At 45.6% G+C, this 16,109-nt stretch overlaps 1 protein-coding gene across 3 annotated transcripts in view; it reads left to right on the forward strand.

Annotated features, from left to right (window-relative positions):
* The first annotated feature begins 261 nt into the window (after positions 1-261).
* Positions 262-16,109, forward strand: part of LOC144599516 (muscleblind-like protein 1) — a 390,080-nt gene continuing 374,232 nt past the window's right edge. For 2 of the 3 annotated variants that reach the window (XM_078410490.1, XM_078410491.1), the window contains exon 1: positions 263-462. The gene's annotated coding sequence lies outside the window, so the exon portion shown is untranslated. Of the gene's footprint in view, positions 463-16,109 lie in introns of all 3 variants that reach the window. The other variant, XM_078410502.1, reaches the window with a different exon arrangement.

A 16,109-nucleotide genomic window follows, 5' to 3' on the forward strand; every position in this document is an offset into this window, starting at 1 on the left:
TGAATTGCTTCTCTATGCTGTGTGAGGTGGCGTTTAGACCTGCTAAGAGCTGGGGCATTCTCTGTTTCATTTTGACTGCAACAGGTAGCAAGGCTGCCTAGTTAGACGAGATGCTAACCAGCCATTAAGTACCAAACTGTTGCGGTGACTTTGTGAGATTTATGTGCTTTTCCTGTTGCCGTGGAAACCAGCTCGGAAAGCCCTGTCTTCCTGTTACATTTCCACTCACTGATTTCCCTGGTGCAAGGAATGTTGTTGATGTAAAGAGGGATTCGGCGAGCCGCTGGCTGGATTTCCCCGGGGCAGGTGAATCGGGGAAGAGACCGCCATTAGTTCACGGTGTCTTCCTCCATCTGTCTGCGTTGGTGGAGGGCGGTGGGATTGTTGCGAGGTGGAAGCTCTTCAGAAGGCATCTCCACGTGAGGCATCGTTCTACCACCGAGCTCCCGACTGGATGTCACGGTGGGTTCTCTTTCACCATTGCTGTGCATTGTGTCTCACCGACCGCTGCTCTTGCTGCTGAGTCAGAAGATCGCTGCCTGCTCTCCCTCTCTTGAGGCGAAGGGCGGCATTACCTACCAGAGTCCGGGAGTCATGATGCAGCTCTCTGCGACTTTGGTTAGGCCGTATGTGGAGTATTGTGTGCAGTTATGGCCGCCCCTTTGCAGGAAGGATGTGGAGTCTTTGGAGAGGGTGAAGAGGAGGTTTACCAAATGCTGCCTGGATTAGGTTTCAGCTACAGGAAGAGGTTGGGTAGACTTCAATTGTTTCCTCTGGAACATTGGAGGTTGACTAGGGGACTTGACAGAAGTGTATCCGATTATGAGAAGCTTCGCTAGGGTAGACAGTCAGAATTTTTTTCCCCAGTGTGGAAATGTCCAACGCTAGAGGGCTTAGCTATAAGGTGAGATGGGGAAAGTTTAATGGAGATGATGGGGCAGGTTTTTTACACAGAGAGGAATGGGGGCCTCGAACACATGCAATGGATGGTGATGGAGGCACAAACAATAGTGGTGCTAAGATGCTTTTAGATAGGCACATGTAAGTGCAGGGGATAGAAGGATTTGGATCATGCACAGGCAGATGAGATCAGTTTGACTTGGTATCATTTTTGGCACAAACATCATTGGCCGATGGACCTGTTCCTGTACTGTACTGTTCTATATTCTATGTTCTAGGGCTCTATCTACTGAGGGTGAACTGCATTGATTGAACCATTTAGGGCGGCATAGTGGCACAGCTGGTAGAGCTGCTGCCTCACAACATCAGAGACCTACCCTGACCCCTGGCACTGTCTGTGTGGAGTTTGCTTGTTCCCCCCAGTGGCGGGGTTGGAGGGAGGGGGGGGGAGGGAGGGAGGGGGAGGATAAGGGGGCTTGAGGGGGGATGCAGTGGGGGGAGGGGAAGGGGAGGGGAAGGGGGGAGGGGGAGGAGAGGGGAGGGGGGGAAGAGGGGAGGGGGGAGAGGGGAGGGGGGCAGGAAAGAGTGCTGCACCAATGCAGGAGAGGTTTGGGCCCAACGGGTCCACTTGGTCTAGTATATCCTAATACTATCTCACCTCACATAACATGGCAGCACATTGGCACAGCCGTAGAGTTGCTGCCTTGCAGCACCAGAGACTCTGGTTTGATCCTGTATGGAGTTTGTACATTTACCCTATGACCACGTGGGGTCTTCTCTGGTTTCCTCCCACATTCTAAAGATGTGCAGGTTTGTAGGTTAATTGGCTTCTGTAAATTGTCCCTGGTGTGTAGGATGGAACTAGTATTCAGGTGATCATTGGTGGGCGTGGACTTGGTCGGCCGAGGGTCCTGTTTCTACGCGGTATCTCTAAACTAAACTAAAACTCTAAACTTGCTTCAATAACATCCCTAAGAAGCATTTTGAGACATTTGTCCCTAAAAGGCGCTATCTAAATACGAGTTGTCATTGTTGTTAGATTGCTGCGAGAATTTTTAGTCTCCCCTTCCACTCCGAAAAATAAAAACAGTTATTACGATAATAAATCTGAATATTCAGGAAGTAAAATAGGGAGGTAATTTAAGAGAAAATTAAACGTATTCATTCTTTCCTCCATTGAGGTTTACACATTGAGAATTGAAAATAGAGAGATTCCCACAGCAGGGAGATAATCTACAATCTTCAGCTAACATTAAATCTTCAAAGTCGGAATTACATTTTTCCTCTTCTCTACTTTGGTTAGTCAATATTCATTCTCGCTAACATAAAGGTGGTAGAGTTGCTGCCTCACAGTGCCATCGACCCTGGTTTGAGCCTGATGCTGTTGATGTGGAGTTTACACGCTCAGCATGGGCAAGTGGACAGTCAAATCATTCTGTACATTAGTTCAATAGACCCTCTTCTGGAAGAGCATGCAGTGAATGGGCATGATCTGGTGCCATCTTGCAACTTCCAAGCTTCCTAGTTCCTGTTATTTCTCCATCTGATCTGGTGGAGAAATACCTCGAACCCCGTCCAATTAATGTACCTGTCTAAATTTTTCTCAAACGTTGCGATAGTACCTGCCTCAACTACCTCCTCCAGCAGCTCGTAATGCTCTACAACAGTCCCCAGAGCCCCCTACCATTTGCTGTATGGGTCCTACCCTTGTTAGTCTTCCCAAAACATGACACCTCACATTTCTCTGTATAAAATTCCATCAACCATTATTCAGCCCATCTGCCCATCAAGTTAAAATACTGCTGTAATTTTCGACAACCACCTTCACTATCTACAATACCACCCACGTTTGTTTCATCTGCATGCCATGGCAGATGGCCATGCACATTCTCATCCAGATCATTGATATAGATGACAAACAACAATGGGCCCAGCACTGAACCCTGAGGCACAACCACTAGTCACAGGCCTCTAGTCCGTGAAGCAACCTTCCACTTTCATCCTCTGCTTCCTTCCAGGAAGCCAATTTTCTACCCAATCATCTATTTCTCCTTGGATCCCATGGGATCTAACCTTCCAGAGCAACCCACGTTTGTGCAGTTAAATTAACCAGCTACCAGAGTAAAAATTTAACCCATGCTTTCATGGACGAATGACTATGTGTGCCTCACTGAGAGACGAGGGGTGCGAATTGGAACAAATCCTAGGTTACTTTCCACTACAGCTTCCAGTATTTTCCTAAACAAGAGAGTCTTACATTCAAGGACAGCGTGGGCACACGTACAGAGGTGATGAACCTAAACCCACAGGGAAGGGGGAAAGGAACATGAGAATCAAGGAAGAAGTTGCTGTTTGAGAACTTAAGAGTATCATTAATCGACATTTTGCAGGGCACCATGCATATCTCAGAGCAATGCAAAATGATCCAACTGAATAATTTTCTTTTAACCAGCTCAGGAAGAGCCATTTAGAGCCGCCCTGCTTTTCTTCCCCCGCCCCCCACCGTTACTCCCCTTCCCCTTCCCTGAGAACCCTCAAATTGATGGCACAGTGGCGCTGTGGTAGAACGGCTGCTTCACAGCCAGAGAACTGGTTTTGATCCTGTCTGCGGGTACTGTTGGTAAAGAGTTTGTACGTTCTCCCTATGACCATGTGGGTTTTCTCCGGGCGCTCCGGTTTCCTCCCACATTCCAAAGATGTGCAGTCAATTGGCTAATTGGCTTCTGTAAATTGCCCCGAGTCTGTGGGACATAACTAGTGTATGGGTGATCGCTGGTCGGCGTGGACTCAGTGGGCCGAAGGGCCTGTTTCCATGAAGTATCTCTAAACTCTAAACTTTATTTACCGCCCCCTCCCCTCCCCTGAGCCCTAGCTGACCTTTCACCTATATCTCTCCTCCCTTTCCCCTCCACCTACAATCTTAAACAATTTGCACCTCGTCAATCCTCCAGCTTCACAACTCTCAATCCTCTAATCCTTTTGTTTCACACCTTCATCTCCGGCCTTTGTCCAACCATCTGCCTATCAATCCCCCCACTTGTCTCCACCTACTCCCTGCCATGTTTTGTCCTGCCCCTCCAATCTTCCCACCACCCCTGCAATCAGTCTGAGGAAGGGTCCCGACCCGAAACGTCACCTATCCATGTTCTCCATGGATGCTGACTGACCCTCTGAGTTACTCCAGCAGTTTGTGTCTTTCCTTGATAAACCAGCTACTGCGGTTCGTTGTTTCTAACAATGATCTATTCTACATTTTCCTTGATCTCCATTCCATTTGTCCTATTTTCACACCGTACATATCCTTATCTCTGTATCTCCCTCTCCCCTGATATCCGTCTGAAGAAGGGCCTCGACCCGTAACGTCACCCATTCCTTCTCTCCAGTGATGCTGCCTGTCCCGTTGAGTTACTGCAGCATTTTGTGTCTATCTTTGGTTTAAACCAGCATCTGCAGTTCCTTCCCACACATTTAAATATCTGTCTGTTTACGTCTGGAAATGTGTTGATCGGACCAAATCACAGCAACAAAATGCAAGATTTGTAGTTTAAAGTATACCTCTCCAATCAAAATACGTGAGAATGCAAACTGATATTATATATAATCTGAAAATTATGTTGGCTGGAATATTCAGTCTAGTAAAGACGGCTTTTTTTTTTTTTGCAAAGCAAATCTGGATGTGATTATAGTTTGGAAATGTTTTCTATAAAACCATCATGCCAATAAATGATAACAAACGGTTTCTCTATCACACTGGTGTATCTAAAGCAATCAGCGGCCCCTATTAACTAGTGGATTGCTTTAAGTATGTCATGGGAAATAGAGTTCATAAGTTCTAGGAGCAGAATTAGGCCATTTGGCCCATTCAATCATGGTTGATCTATCTTTCCCTTTCAACCTCATTCAATAGACAATAGACAATAGGTGCAGGAGTAGGCCATTCAGCCCTTCGAGCCAGCACCGCCATTCAATGCGATCATGGCTGATCACTCTCAATCAGTACCCCGTTCCTGCCTTCTCCCCATACCCTCTCACTCCGCTATCCTTAAGAGCTCTATCCAGCTCTCTCTTGAAAGCATCCAACGAACTGGCCTCCACTGCCTTCTGAGGCAGAGAATTCCACACCTTCACCACTCTCTGACTGAAAAAGTTCTTCCTCATCTCCGTTCTAAATGGCCTACCCCTTATTCTTAAACTGTGGCCCCTTGTTCTGGACTCCCCCAACATTGGGAACATGTTTCCTGCCTCTAATGTGTCCAATCCCCTAATTATCTTATATGTTTCAATAAGATCCCCCCTCATCCTTCTAAATTCCAGTGTATACAAGCCCAATCGCTCCAGCCTTTCAACATACGACAGTATGGGCCTTCTCCCCATAACCCCTGACACCTGCAATAAGAGAAGAGCTCTACAGCACAGAACTGTGCGCTTTGGCCCACTTTGTCCTTGCTGACCAAGTTAGCATTTTGGGTGAGTCCCCTTCTTTTGAATTTGGCCCATGTCCCTCTAAATCCTTCCTAGCCAAATACCTGTCATATATCGTCACATCACCTGACTGCACAACTAGAGGGGGAAGGTCCTAACATCACATCACCTATTCATGTTCTCCAGCGATTTCACCTGTCCCTCTGAGTTGCTCCAGCACTTTGTGTCCTTTTGTGTGTTGACCAGCAGCATCTGCAGATCCTTGCTTCTCAGCAGAATCATTGTTTCATTTAGTCAATGTGTTGCAGGTTGGGATTTACATCTGTTTTCATAGAATATGCACGGGAACAAAAGTGAAGGGAAAAACAGATTGTGATTAGATTGAAATACGTCACCAGGAATCAAGTTCATAGAACATGGAATGGTGATGTTTTGGGTCAGGACCCGACTTCAGACCTGAACGTCGCCTATCCATGTTCCTCAGAGATGTTGCCTGACCTGTTACAACTACCCCTGTCCTTTTTTAGCACTGTGGAATTACTGGAAGGACTGCAGTGATTCAGGGAGGCAGCTCACCGCCATCCTCTTAACTACGACAAAAGAAAAGGCAATAAATGTTGCTCTTGTCAGCTATGCCTACATCCCATGAAAATAAAAATGATAACAATAAATACGCAATGAAAAGAAAATCTAATTTTGTGATTTAGAGTGAGATGAAATATGTTGAAAGTTTGAAAGCAAGCTTTGCTGTACTGTGATGGAAGGTCTTCACACTTGGTAAGCTGGGCATTTGGTTTAGTTTAGTTTATTGTCATGTGCACTGAGGTACAGTGAAAAGCTTTTTTTTGCGTGCTATGTAGTCAGTGGAAAGACTATTCATCAGTACAATCAAGCCGTCTACAGTGTACAGATATCGGACAAAGGGAATAACATTTACTGCAAGATAATATTCAGGAAAGACCGATGGGAGGTCAGGTTCCTTATTTCCACACCCTACTTTGGTTTAGTTTATTTTATTATTGTCATGTGTACCGAGGTACAGTGAATAGCTTTTTGTTGCATGCTATCCAGTCAGTGGAAAGACTATACATGATTCCAATCAAGCCATCCACAATGTACAGATACAGGATAAAGAGAATAGGTTTGAAAGAGTGGAGTGATTGTAATGAATGATTGCGAATCTACTTCTGGGACCAGCATGCAGAGAATCACTGGCTTGGGTACCATCTTGATTTTTACATCATGTACAAAATAACATAGCACGGAAGGAAAACACTTGGTTCATCGAATGACAATGCAATGATGAGTTGGGCTGTAGGAGCTGTTTTCATGCTGTGTTGTTCTATGACTCTTAAAGCAACACGGTTTGTTCCTCTGCTCCGTGGCCCTGTCAATAGCTCATTCTCCTCCTTTTAAAATATATTTCTGATATGTTGTTATATAAGACGTTAGTAAAATCACATTTAGAATATTGTGTTCAGTTCTGGGAACCATGTTATAGGAAAGATGTTGTCAAGTTGGAAAATGTACAAAGATTTACACGGATGTTGCCAGGACTCGAGGGTCTGAACTATAGGGAGAGGTTGAGCAGGCAAGAACTCTATTCCTTGGAGTGCAGGAAGATGAGGGGTCATCTGAAAGAGGTGTATAAAATCATGAGGGGAATAGATCGGGTAAACGCACAGTCTCTTGTCCAGTGCAGGGGGAAATGAGAACCTTAGGGCATAGGTTTAAGGTAAAAGTAAAAAGATTTAATAGGAAACTGAGGGGTAATTTTTTCACACAAAGGGGGGTGGGTGTATGGAAAGAGCTGCCGGAGGAGGTGGTTGAGGCAGGGACTGTCACAACGTTTAAGGAACAATTAGACAGGTACATGGATTGGACAGGTTTAGAGGGATATGGGCCAAATGCAGGCAGGTGGGACTAGCGTAGATGGGACATGTTGGTCAGTGTGGGCAAGTCGGGCTGAAGGGCCTGGTTCTACACTATCTCATTTTGAAATGTGGGTCGCTTTAAGCATTATAGAGTCATAGAAGTAATACAGAAAACAATGAATGCGTGCTGGGGTAGAGAGTTACGACATGTTGTTAATTATTGACCAAATTTGCACCAGAATTAGGAATGCAGTCCATTAGTGAGATCATTGAGCTAATTAAGTTTTATAGCATCTGTGCAGAGAATTCAAATTTAATGCTTAATCTTGATGTGAGTAGTCTGCTTTGGGTCGATTGCATAGAGAAGATAGAGTCATGGAGTCATACAGCCTGGAAACAGGCCCTTCGGCCCAACTTGCCTGCGTTTCATTGATTGATTGATACTTTATTATTATGTATGACATGTCACAGTGAAATTCGTTGTTTTACATAGCGTACACAAAGTACGCAAAGAGTTACCACATATAGGGCTCCAACAAAGTCACAAAGTGTTCAACGTTGTCCCCAATGGTGCCTCTTTGTTCTTGGTGCCCCCCCGCCCCCCCACGCTCGGTCCCCCTTTGTTCTCACCCTCCCCCCCCCCCCCCCCCCCTCCCCACGCCAGGTCTATCTTTGTTTTCCAGAAGACTACCTGGATTAGAGGCTTTCAGCTACAAGGAGAGGTTGGATAAACTTAGTTTAGTGGAGTTCATTATTTCAAGGGCACCGAGGGACAGTTAAAAGCTTTTTGTGCATGTTATCCAGTCAGTGAAAGGAATATACATGGTTACAATTAAGCTGTCCACAGTGTACAGATACAGGATAAAGGGAATAACGTTTAGTGCAAGATAAAGTCCACTAAAGTCCGATTAGAGATAGTCTGAGGGTCTACAGTGAAATAGATAACAGGTCAGGACCCCTCGCTGGTTGGTGAGAACATAATTCAGCTGCTTGATAACAGCTGGGAAGAAACTGTCCCTAAATCTGGAGGTGTGCGTTTTCACACTTCTGTACCTCTTGCCTGATGAGAGAAGGGAGAAGAGGGAGTGACCGGGTTGACCCGTGGACTATCCTTGATCGGACTTTGCTGGCTTTATCTTGCACTAAACGTTATGCCCTCATCTATACGCTATAAATGGATCGAATGTGATCATGTGTTACCTTTCTGCTGGCTGGCTAGCAGGCAACAAAAGCTTTTCACTGTACCTTGGCACACGTGACAATAAACTAAACTGAGGACCATATTCTAGCTAGAGAGAGGGTGAAAATCTGGATTGTTTTCTTTTAAAAGTCAAAGGTTGAGGGGAGACGATAGGAGTATATTAAATTATGAGAGGTATATATAGGGTAGACAATCAGAACCTTTTTCACAGGATGGAAATGTCCAACACTAAGGGCAGTGCTATAAGATGAGAAGAGGAAAGTTTATTGGAGATTCGCGGGTTGTTTTTTACACAGTGGTTGGGTCCCAGAACTCATTGCCAGAGGTGGTGGTGGAAGCAGATACAATAGTGGCATTTAAGGGGATTTTAGATAGGCACATGGAAGTGCAAGGAATAGAGGGATATGGATCATGTACAGGCAGATGAGATCAGTTTAGCTTGTCATCATGTTCAGCACAAACATTGTGGGCTGAAGAGCCCAATCCTGTGCTGTCGTGTTCAATGTGCTGTCAGATGGGCGGCACGGTGGCGCAGCGGTAGAGTTGCTGCTTTACAGCGAATGCAGCGCCGGAGACTCAGGTTCGATCCTGACTACGGGTGCTGCACTGTAAGGAGTTTGTACGTTCTCCCCGTGACCTGCGTGGGTTTTCTCCGAGATCTTCGGTTTCCTCCCACACTCCAAAAGACGTACAGGTATATAGGTTAATTGGCTGGGTAAATGTAAAAATTGTCCCTAGTGGGTGTAGGATAGTGTTAATGTACGGGGATCGCTGGGCGGCACGGACTTGGAGGGCCGAAAAGGCCTGTTTCCGGCTGTATATATATGATATGATATGATATGATATGATTAAGACCTGACATTGTTTAGTCGCAGTACGATGAGGTGCCTATTTAAAATTAGCACTGAGTGGACTTAGCAATGCATGCAATTAATGCATGCCTCGCATTAAAAACTTTCACGAGTTAGCTTGAAATTATGAGCACATTATGCAACTTCTCCAGTGAATAATGACTTGGTTTGCCTGCCATACAAGTGGTCAATCTATCATCATCATGTGATAGTCAGGAACTGAAAGCTTCAATGCAGACAGTGCAATCCCCCATCTGCCTCCTATGTGCTTGAGCAAGATCAGAACGGGCATTGGAGGTGGGGAAGGTGATAGCCCTGCTTCTCACAGACTGAGCTGTGCATCTGAATTTGCCGAGGAAAAGGTCACAAGTGTCATTCCAGCTACTGAGAGCTCTGCGAGACAGAAGCTGCAGTTATATTATGGCCTGCCTCCCTGGGCACCGGTTGTGAGATTCGGAATGATTTGTGTTGGCCATTTATTAGGGTTGCAGGCTGCTGTTAACTTGTGATTCATTAGCTTTGCCACTTGATGCAGGGTTAGCTTCATGGAGGCGGTACATTACAGAGAACACTGAATCTTCACCACTGAGTCTTGAGCAGTGCTGAACATGATCCCTCTGCTACTGAGGCTGGATGACGTGGCTAAATGCCTGCTACATTGATACGTCTGGATCTACTTATTAAAGTGCTATCATTAACTGTCTGTGGAACGCGAGTCCCAGAGACATGACAGTCGAGAGTGTTCGGTTGCCATGTGCTGACAATTAAATTCTTATTTGCAGCAGCTTAACAAGCCGGCACAGATCCACCACCGATTGTCCGGCACCCTTGGTTCCAGAGCCTTGCGGTGGTATCAGTTTTGTCGGACAAACAGTGGTCATGGCCTTGGGGGACCAGATATCAACCCGCAAAGTTGGCTATGGGAACGGATCTGCCAGCTCAGGCTGGACCGGAGTACCAGAGCCCTGGCCGAAGGGTCAAATGTGGCCTGCTGATCGGCCGTGGAATACCCAGTGAGGTTGAGATCGCCCACATCACCCGGTCTAGGCGCCACATTTTGGGGGGACTTAGGGTGGGGGGAGGGGGGGGGTGGGGGGGGGGGGTTGGGGGTAGGGGGTAGGGGGAGGGGAGGAGGGGTGGGACTTTGACCGGATTATAGGAGAGGCATGAACAACAGTTGCTGGAAAATCGATGGTGGACCTGTAAATGCAATACACACTGATAACTTATCATCTTTAAAAATTCACTACATTAATAGTGCAAAAGCCAAAGTCCTTGGTGCAACCAAAGACGGTCCATGGAAACTCATAGTTGCTGAGATAGTCGTTTTAAACGTTGCCCCTCTCACCTTAAAGCTAAGCTCTCTAGTCTTTGACAGTTTACTTTAGTTTAGAGATACTGCGTGGAAATAGGCCCTTCATCCCATCAAGCCTGTACATCTTTGGAGTGTGGGATGAACCATTGATCTCCTGTTCACAAACTAGTTCACAAGTTATAGGAGTAGAATTAGGGCAGTCGGCCCAACGAGTCTACTCCGCCATTCAATCATGGCTGATTTCTGCCTCCTAATCCCATTTTCCTGCCTTCTCCCCATAACCCTTGACACCTGTTCTATGTGATCAAGTGACAAGTGACCATTTTCTCCGAGATCTTCGGTTTCCTCCCACACTCCAAAGACGTACAGGTATGTAGGTTAATTGGCTGGGCAAATGTGAAAAATGTCCCTAGTGGGTGTAGGATAGTGTTAACGTGTGGGGATCGCTGGGTGGCGCGGACCCGGTGGGCCGAAGGGCCTGTTTCTGCACTGTATCTCTAAATCTAAAACAAATCTTTAAAAAATCTAAAAAATCTGATCACACTTTGGCATCCACACCCTACACATTAGGGCCAATTCACAGAGGCCTACAAACCCACGTGTCTTTGGGACGTGTGTGGGAACCGGGAGCACCTGGAGGAAACCCATGCGGTTACAGGATGAACGGGCAAACTCCACACAGACAGCACCTGAGGTCAGGATTGAACTGGGGTCTCTGACACAGTGAGGCGGTCGCTCTACCAGCTGCGCCACTGTGCTGCCTGTGTCCATCCTGGGAAATGTTTCTGACTGTTTGGCATTCTGAGAGAAAAAAAATGATTACCCATTTCATCTTATTCTCAAACTATGCCCCCTTATTTAGAATCAAAACAAAAAAATGTTGCCTCTAATTACCTTACCACCGATGCTGCTTGGCCTGAGTGTTTCCACAATGTTCTGCTTTTATTTCAGTTTTCCAGCATCTGCAGTGGTTTAGATGTTCCCATAAGGGGAGATGTTGTCTAAGCATCTACCCTGTAACCCCACTCAGATATTTCATGTTTTAAGAACATCACCATACTCACCCTTTTAAACTCCATTGATGTGAGGTCCCAGCTATGTTTCTTTAAGCACAGTGTAGCAGCTGAAGAGCAGCACGGTGGCACAACAGTAGAGTTGCTGCCTTACAGCGCCAGGGGCCACAGTTCGATACAGACCTGTACGGAGGCTGTCTGTACGGAGTTTGTACGTTCTCCCTGTGACCAAGTGGGTTTTCTCCAGGTGCTCCAGTTTCATCCCACACTCCAAAGATGTACAGGTTTGTATGTCTAATGACTTCTGTAAAATTGTAAATTATCCCTAGTGTGTAGCATTGTGCTAGTGTATGGGGTGATCGCTGATTGGCACAGACCCGTTGGGCCAAAGGGCCTGTTTCCACACTGTATCTCTAAAGTCCAAAATCGAAAATGTAATGTAAAAGACAAAGGTCGTGCCTGGAAATCAGCAAGACACCAGGTGTTGGAAACATTCAAAATGACAGTCTAAGTGTCAGAGTGTTTGTATTGATGTTTTATATCGACATAACTGAAAGAAGGAATAAAAGCTAAAGATTTTAAACAAGTATAGAGTCAGGGAAAAAGAGGCGAGAAGTGCAGGGATGAGGAATGACAAGGAATGGGATGATAGTTCAAGGCAAAAGTGTTTGATATTGCGATATATAAACCGATAATATAAATCTGTTCAGACAAGGATAAAATAGAACTTAAAGAACTGTTCCTGATCCCTGCTGAACAAAAATAGGACAAGAAACAATAGAAACATGGAACTGCAGACGCTGGTTGACACAAAAAGGCATAAAGTGCTGGAGTAACAATCGGGTCAGGTAGCATTCCTAGAGAACGTGTATAGGTGACATTTTGGGTTGGGACTGGTTCCTGGAACTAGACGCTGGAAGCCATGAAGCACACGACAAAGAAAACAAACTGCTGAAGGAATTCAACGGTTCGAGCAGCATCTATGAAGACAAAGTCTTGGGTTATGATCCTGCATCAGGTCTTGTGTGGGACAGCTGCCAATGTGAAGTCCAATCACTGGTCAAGAAGGCTTTTGGCACATTGGCCTTCATCAGTCAGAGTAATGAGTATAGAAGCTGGGAGGTCATGTTACAGTGGTACAAGACATCGGTGAGGTCGCATTTAAAGTATTACTAGACCAAGTGGGCCCGTTGGGCCAAAGCCTCTCCTGCATTGGTGCAGCACCCTCTCCTTCCCACTTCCCATCTCCCCTCTCCACCCTCCCCTCCTCCCCTCCTCCCCTCCTCCCCTCCTCCCCCCTCCCCCTCTGGTCGTGTTATCAAAATCTGGAGCTTCTGTGGATATCTTCAAGCTCTCATTACTGAGGTCTGATGTTTTCAAATTCACCGACATCACCACCACCATTGTTGGATGAATTACGGATAATGATAAGTCAGTGTGTAGGATGGAAATTGTATTGTATCGTATGTTACACCCTCACCCCTTTCCCCTCCTCCCTTCCCCTCCCCCTACTTCATCCCCCTCAACCTCCGTTATCCTCCCTCCCTCCCTCCTCCATCCCTAGGAGATAGATTTAAACTTTAAAATATGAATAACTTCATATATGAATAAAATATGAATAACTTCATATAAAAATACAACACCGATTTCAATGAAACGTCTTCCATTAGCATCCATTTTGGCTGTAGTTCAGGAACAAACAAACAAACAAACATGAGTTTTAGTTTATAGATGTTCAGTTTTGGTCACTGTGTTAGAGGAAAATGTTGTTAAACTGGATAGGGTGCAGAAAAGATTTAAGAGGACGTTGCTAGGACTCGAGGGCCTGAGCTATAGGGAGATAAGCAGGTGAGGACTATTCCACAGAGTGCAGGAGGATAAGGTGTAAAATGGGGTAAATGCACAGTCTTTTACCCAGAGAAGAGGAATCAAGAACTGGAGAACATAGGTTTAAGATGAGGGGGGATGAAGATTTAATAGGAACCTGAGGGCCAACTTTTTTACACAAAGTATGGTAGGTGTTTGAAACAAGCTGCTGGAGAAGGTAGTTGAGGCAGGTACGTGCACAACATTTTAGAAACATTTCGACAGGTACATGGATAGGATAGATTTAGAGGAATGTGGGCCAAACGCAGGCAGATGGGAGGTGGGTAGATGGGACATGTAGGTCGGCTTGGGCAGGTTGAGTCGAAGAGCCTGTTTCCACGCTGTATGACTCTATGGCACTTAGCCAGCAAAAGCATTTCCATTTGTGTTTTATTTTCTCTAATGTCAAACATCATTTGTGACTGGAGAAACAATTTAAGAGGCAAAAGTAGGAAAAGGCAAGGATACTCTTGTGGGGACAATTTGAATTTGAAGACGAGATTCGATTATTTCAATCTTGGATACAGCAACATGGCCGATTTGTGTAAGAAGGAACCGCAGATGCTAGTTTACATCGAAGATAGATACCAAATGCTGGAGTAACTCACCCGGTCAGGCTGCATCTCTGGAGAAATGAAATGGGTGATGTTTCATGTCGAGTCCTTTCTTCAGACTGAGAGTCAGGGGAGAGGAAAATTAGAGTTATGAAAGGATGTAGAACAAATCACCCAATGGTCCAATGTTGGCTGTGGAGGTGGTGATAATGAAGGAATACGAACAGTGGAAATTAGTAGGACGACTGGGATGGGGGCGGGACGGAAAGGTGGGAGGGAAACATCACATATTCCTTTCCTCCAGAGATGCTGCCTGACCCGCTGAGTTACTCCAGTAATTTGTGTCTAACATGGCTGACCTTTCTGGGCCATAGGTCCTTTACAATATGGCTTACCGCTAAGAATAACATGGACTGTACGGATGCCAAGCTTAAGTAATTCCACAATTACCTCTCTTCGTTGGATCATTTCATACATCCATCCAACTATCATGAACTTTGGGACACGTTTAACACGCCGACCTTACTGAAATAAATTATGCCATGCAAAGTCATTTCACATGCATTGTGTGACTTGCAAATTATTTAGTTTTCACTGGCAAATAATAGTTCTCATTTATTTCCAAAAATACTGAGAGCAAATTATGTATGGATAATTTTTCATCCCACATAAACTTTAATGTAACCCGGTACTCTCCGATCATTGAATAAAAGCAGCATTGCATTGTGAGTGATGTGGATTGATGCCCGTGGTGTGAGAAGGAATCAGATTAACGTACCGTAGGACGTTCAGTCAATTCATTAGCTGGTTGGACAAAAAGATTGGGCGACATGGAGCAGCAGTAGAGTTGCTGCCTCACAGCGCCAGAGATCCGATTTCAATTCTGACTGCCGTCTGTCCGGGGTTTGTACGTTCTTTCTGTGACCTGCGTGAGTTTTCTCCGGGTTTCCAGGTTCCTCCCAAACTCCAAAGCCGTACATGTTTGTAGGCCAAATGGTTTGGTATAATTGTAACGTGTCCCCAGTGTGTGTAGCGTCGTGTTAGTGTGCCGGGATCACTGTTGGTGTGGACTTGGTGGGTCGAAGTGCCTGTTTCCACGCTGTATACCTAAAACTAAACTCAAATACTTTGGCACTTCCACGGTGAAACCCAGCTGATGAAGACTAACTGAGGAGGTTGGATGTAATAAAAATGAACTGCAGATGTTGGTTTATACCAAAGACAGGCACAAAACGCTGGAGTAACTCCTCGTCAGGCAACATCTCTGGCGAAAATGGCTATGTGACCTTTCCAGTCAGGACCCGAAGAAGGATGGCAGGATGGGGCAATGGTAGAGTTGCAGCCTTACAGCCCCAGAGACCTGGGTTCAATCCTGACTACAGCTGCTGTCTGTGGGGAGTTTGCATGTTCTCCCTGTGACTACATGGGCTTTCCCCGGGTTCTCCGGTTTCCTCCCACATCTCAAAGAGGTGTGGGTTTGTAGGTTAATTGGCTTCTGTAAATTGTCCCCTGTATGTAGGATAGAACTAGTGTAGAGCAGACTGGGTGTGCTGAAAGGCCTGTTTCCATGCTGTATCTCTAAACTAAAACTGAATAGTCAGTCTGAAAAAGGGTCCCGACCTGAAACGTCACCTGTCCATTTTCTCCAGAGATGCTGCCTAACCTGCTAAGTTACTCCAGGTTATCTGAGGTTAGATGGCTGACTGTCGCAGTTCTAAGTAATATTAGTGGCCCCAATCTTGCTGAAAGCTATAAAACTCCATTGAGCTATTACTGTTCAGATGCCGTGCCAGAATGAACCAGGCAAGAGACCCAAGACACCATTGATAAATTTGGAGCCAACGGCAAAATCCTGTTCCTTTCGTTGAATTATTTTCCCTCACTTTAGTAACTTTAATTATTTACAAGTGATTGTATGTGTTTTAAATGATTCAGAGACATTTAAAACGGTTGAAACCGGTTCATAGCTGGCAAAGCCCCATCTCCAAACACTGCTGTCTCTGGCGAGGGGGAGATTCAGGGTCTGGGCCATGTCTGGTAGAGTCATGGACGGGTACAGTGGGGATGCCTACCGAGTCCACACGTCGACCATCGATTACCCATTTTGACACCA

The sequence above is a fragment of the Rhinoraja longicauda genome, chromosome 13 (genome assembly GCF_053455715.1).
Source record: "Rhinoraja longicauda isolate Sanriku21f chromosome 13, sRhiLon1.1, whole genome shotgun sequence".
Classification (NCBI taxonomy): domain Eukaryota; kingdom Metazoa; phylum Chordata; class Chondrichthyes; order Rajiformes; family Arhynchobatidae; genus Rhinoraja; species Rhinoraja longicauda.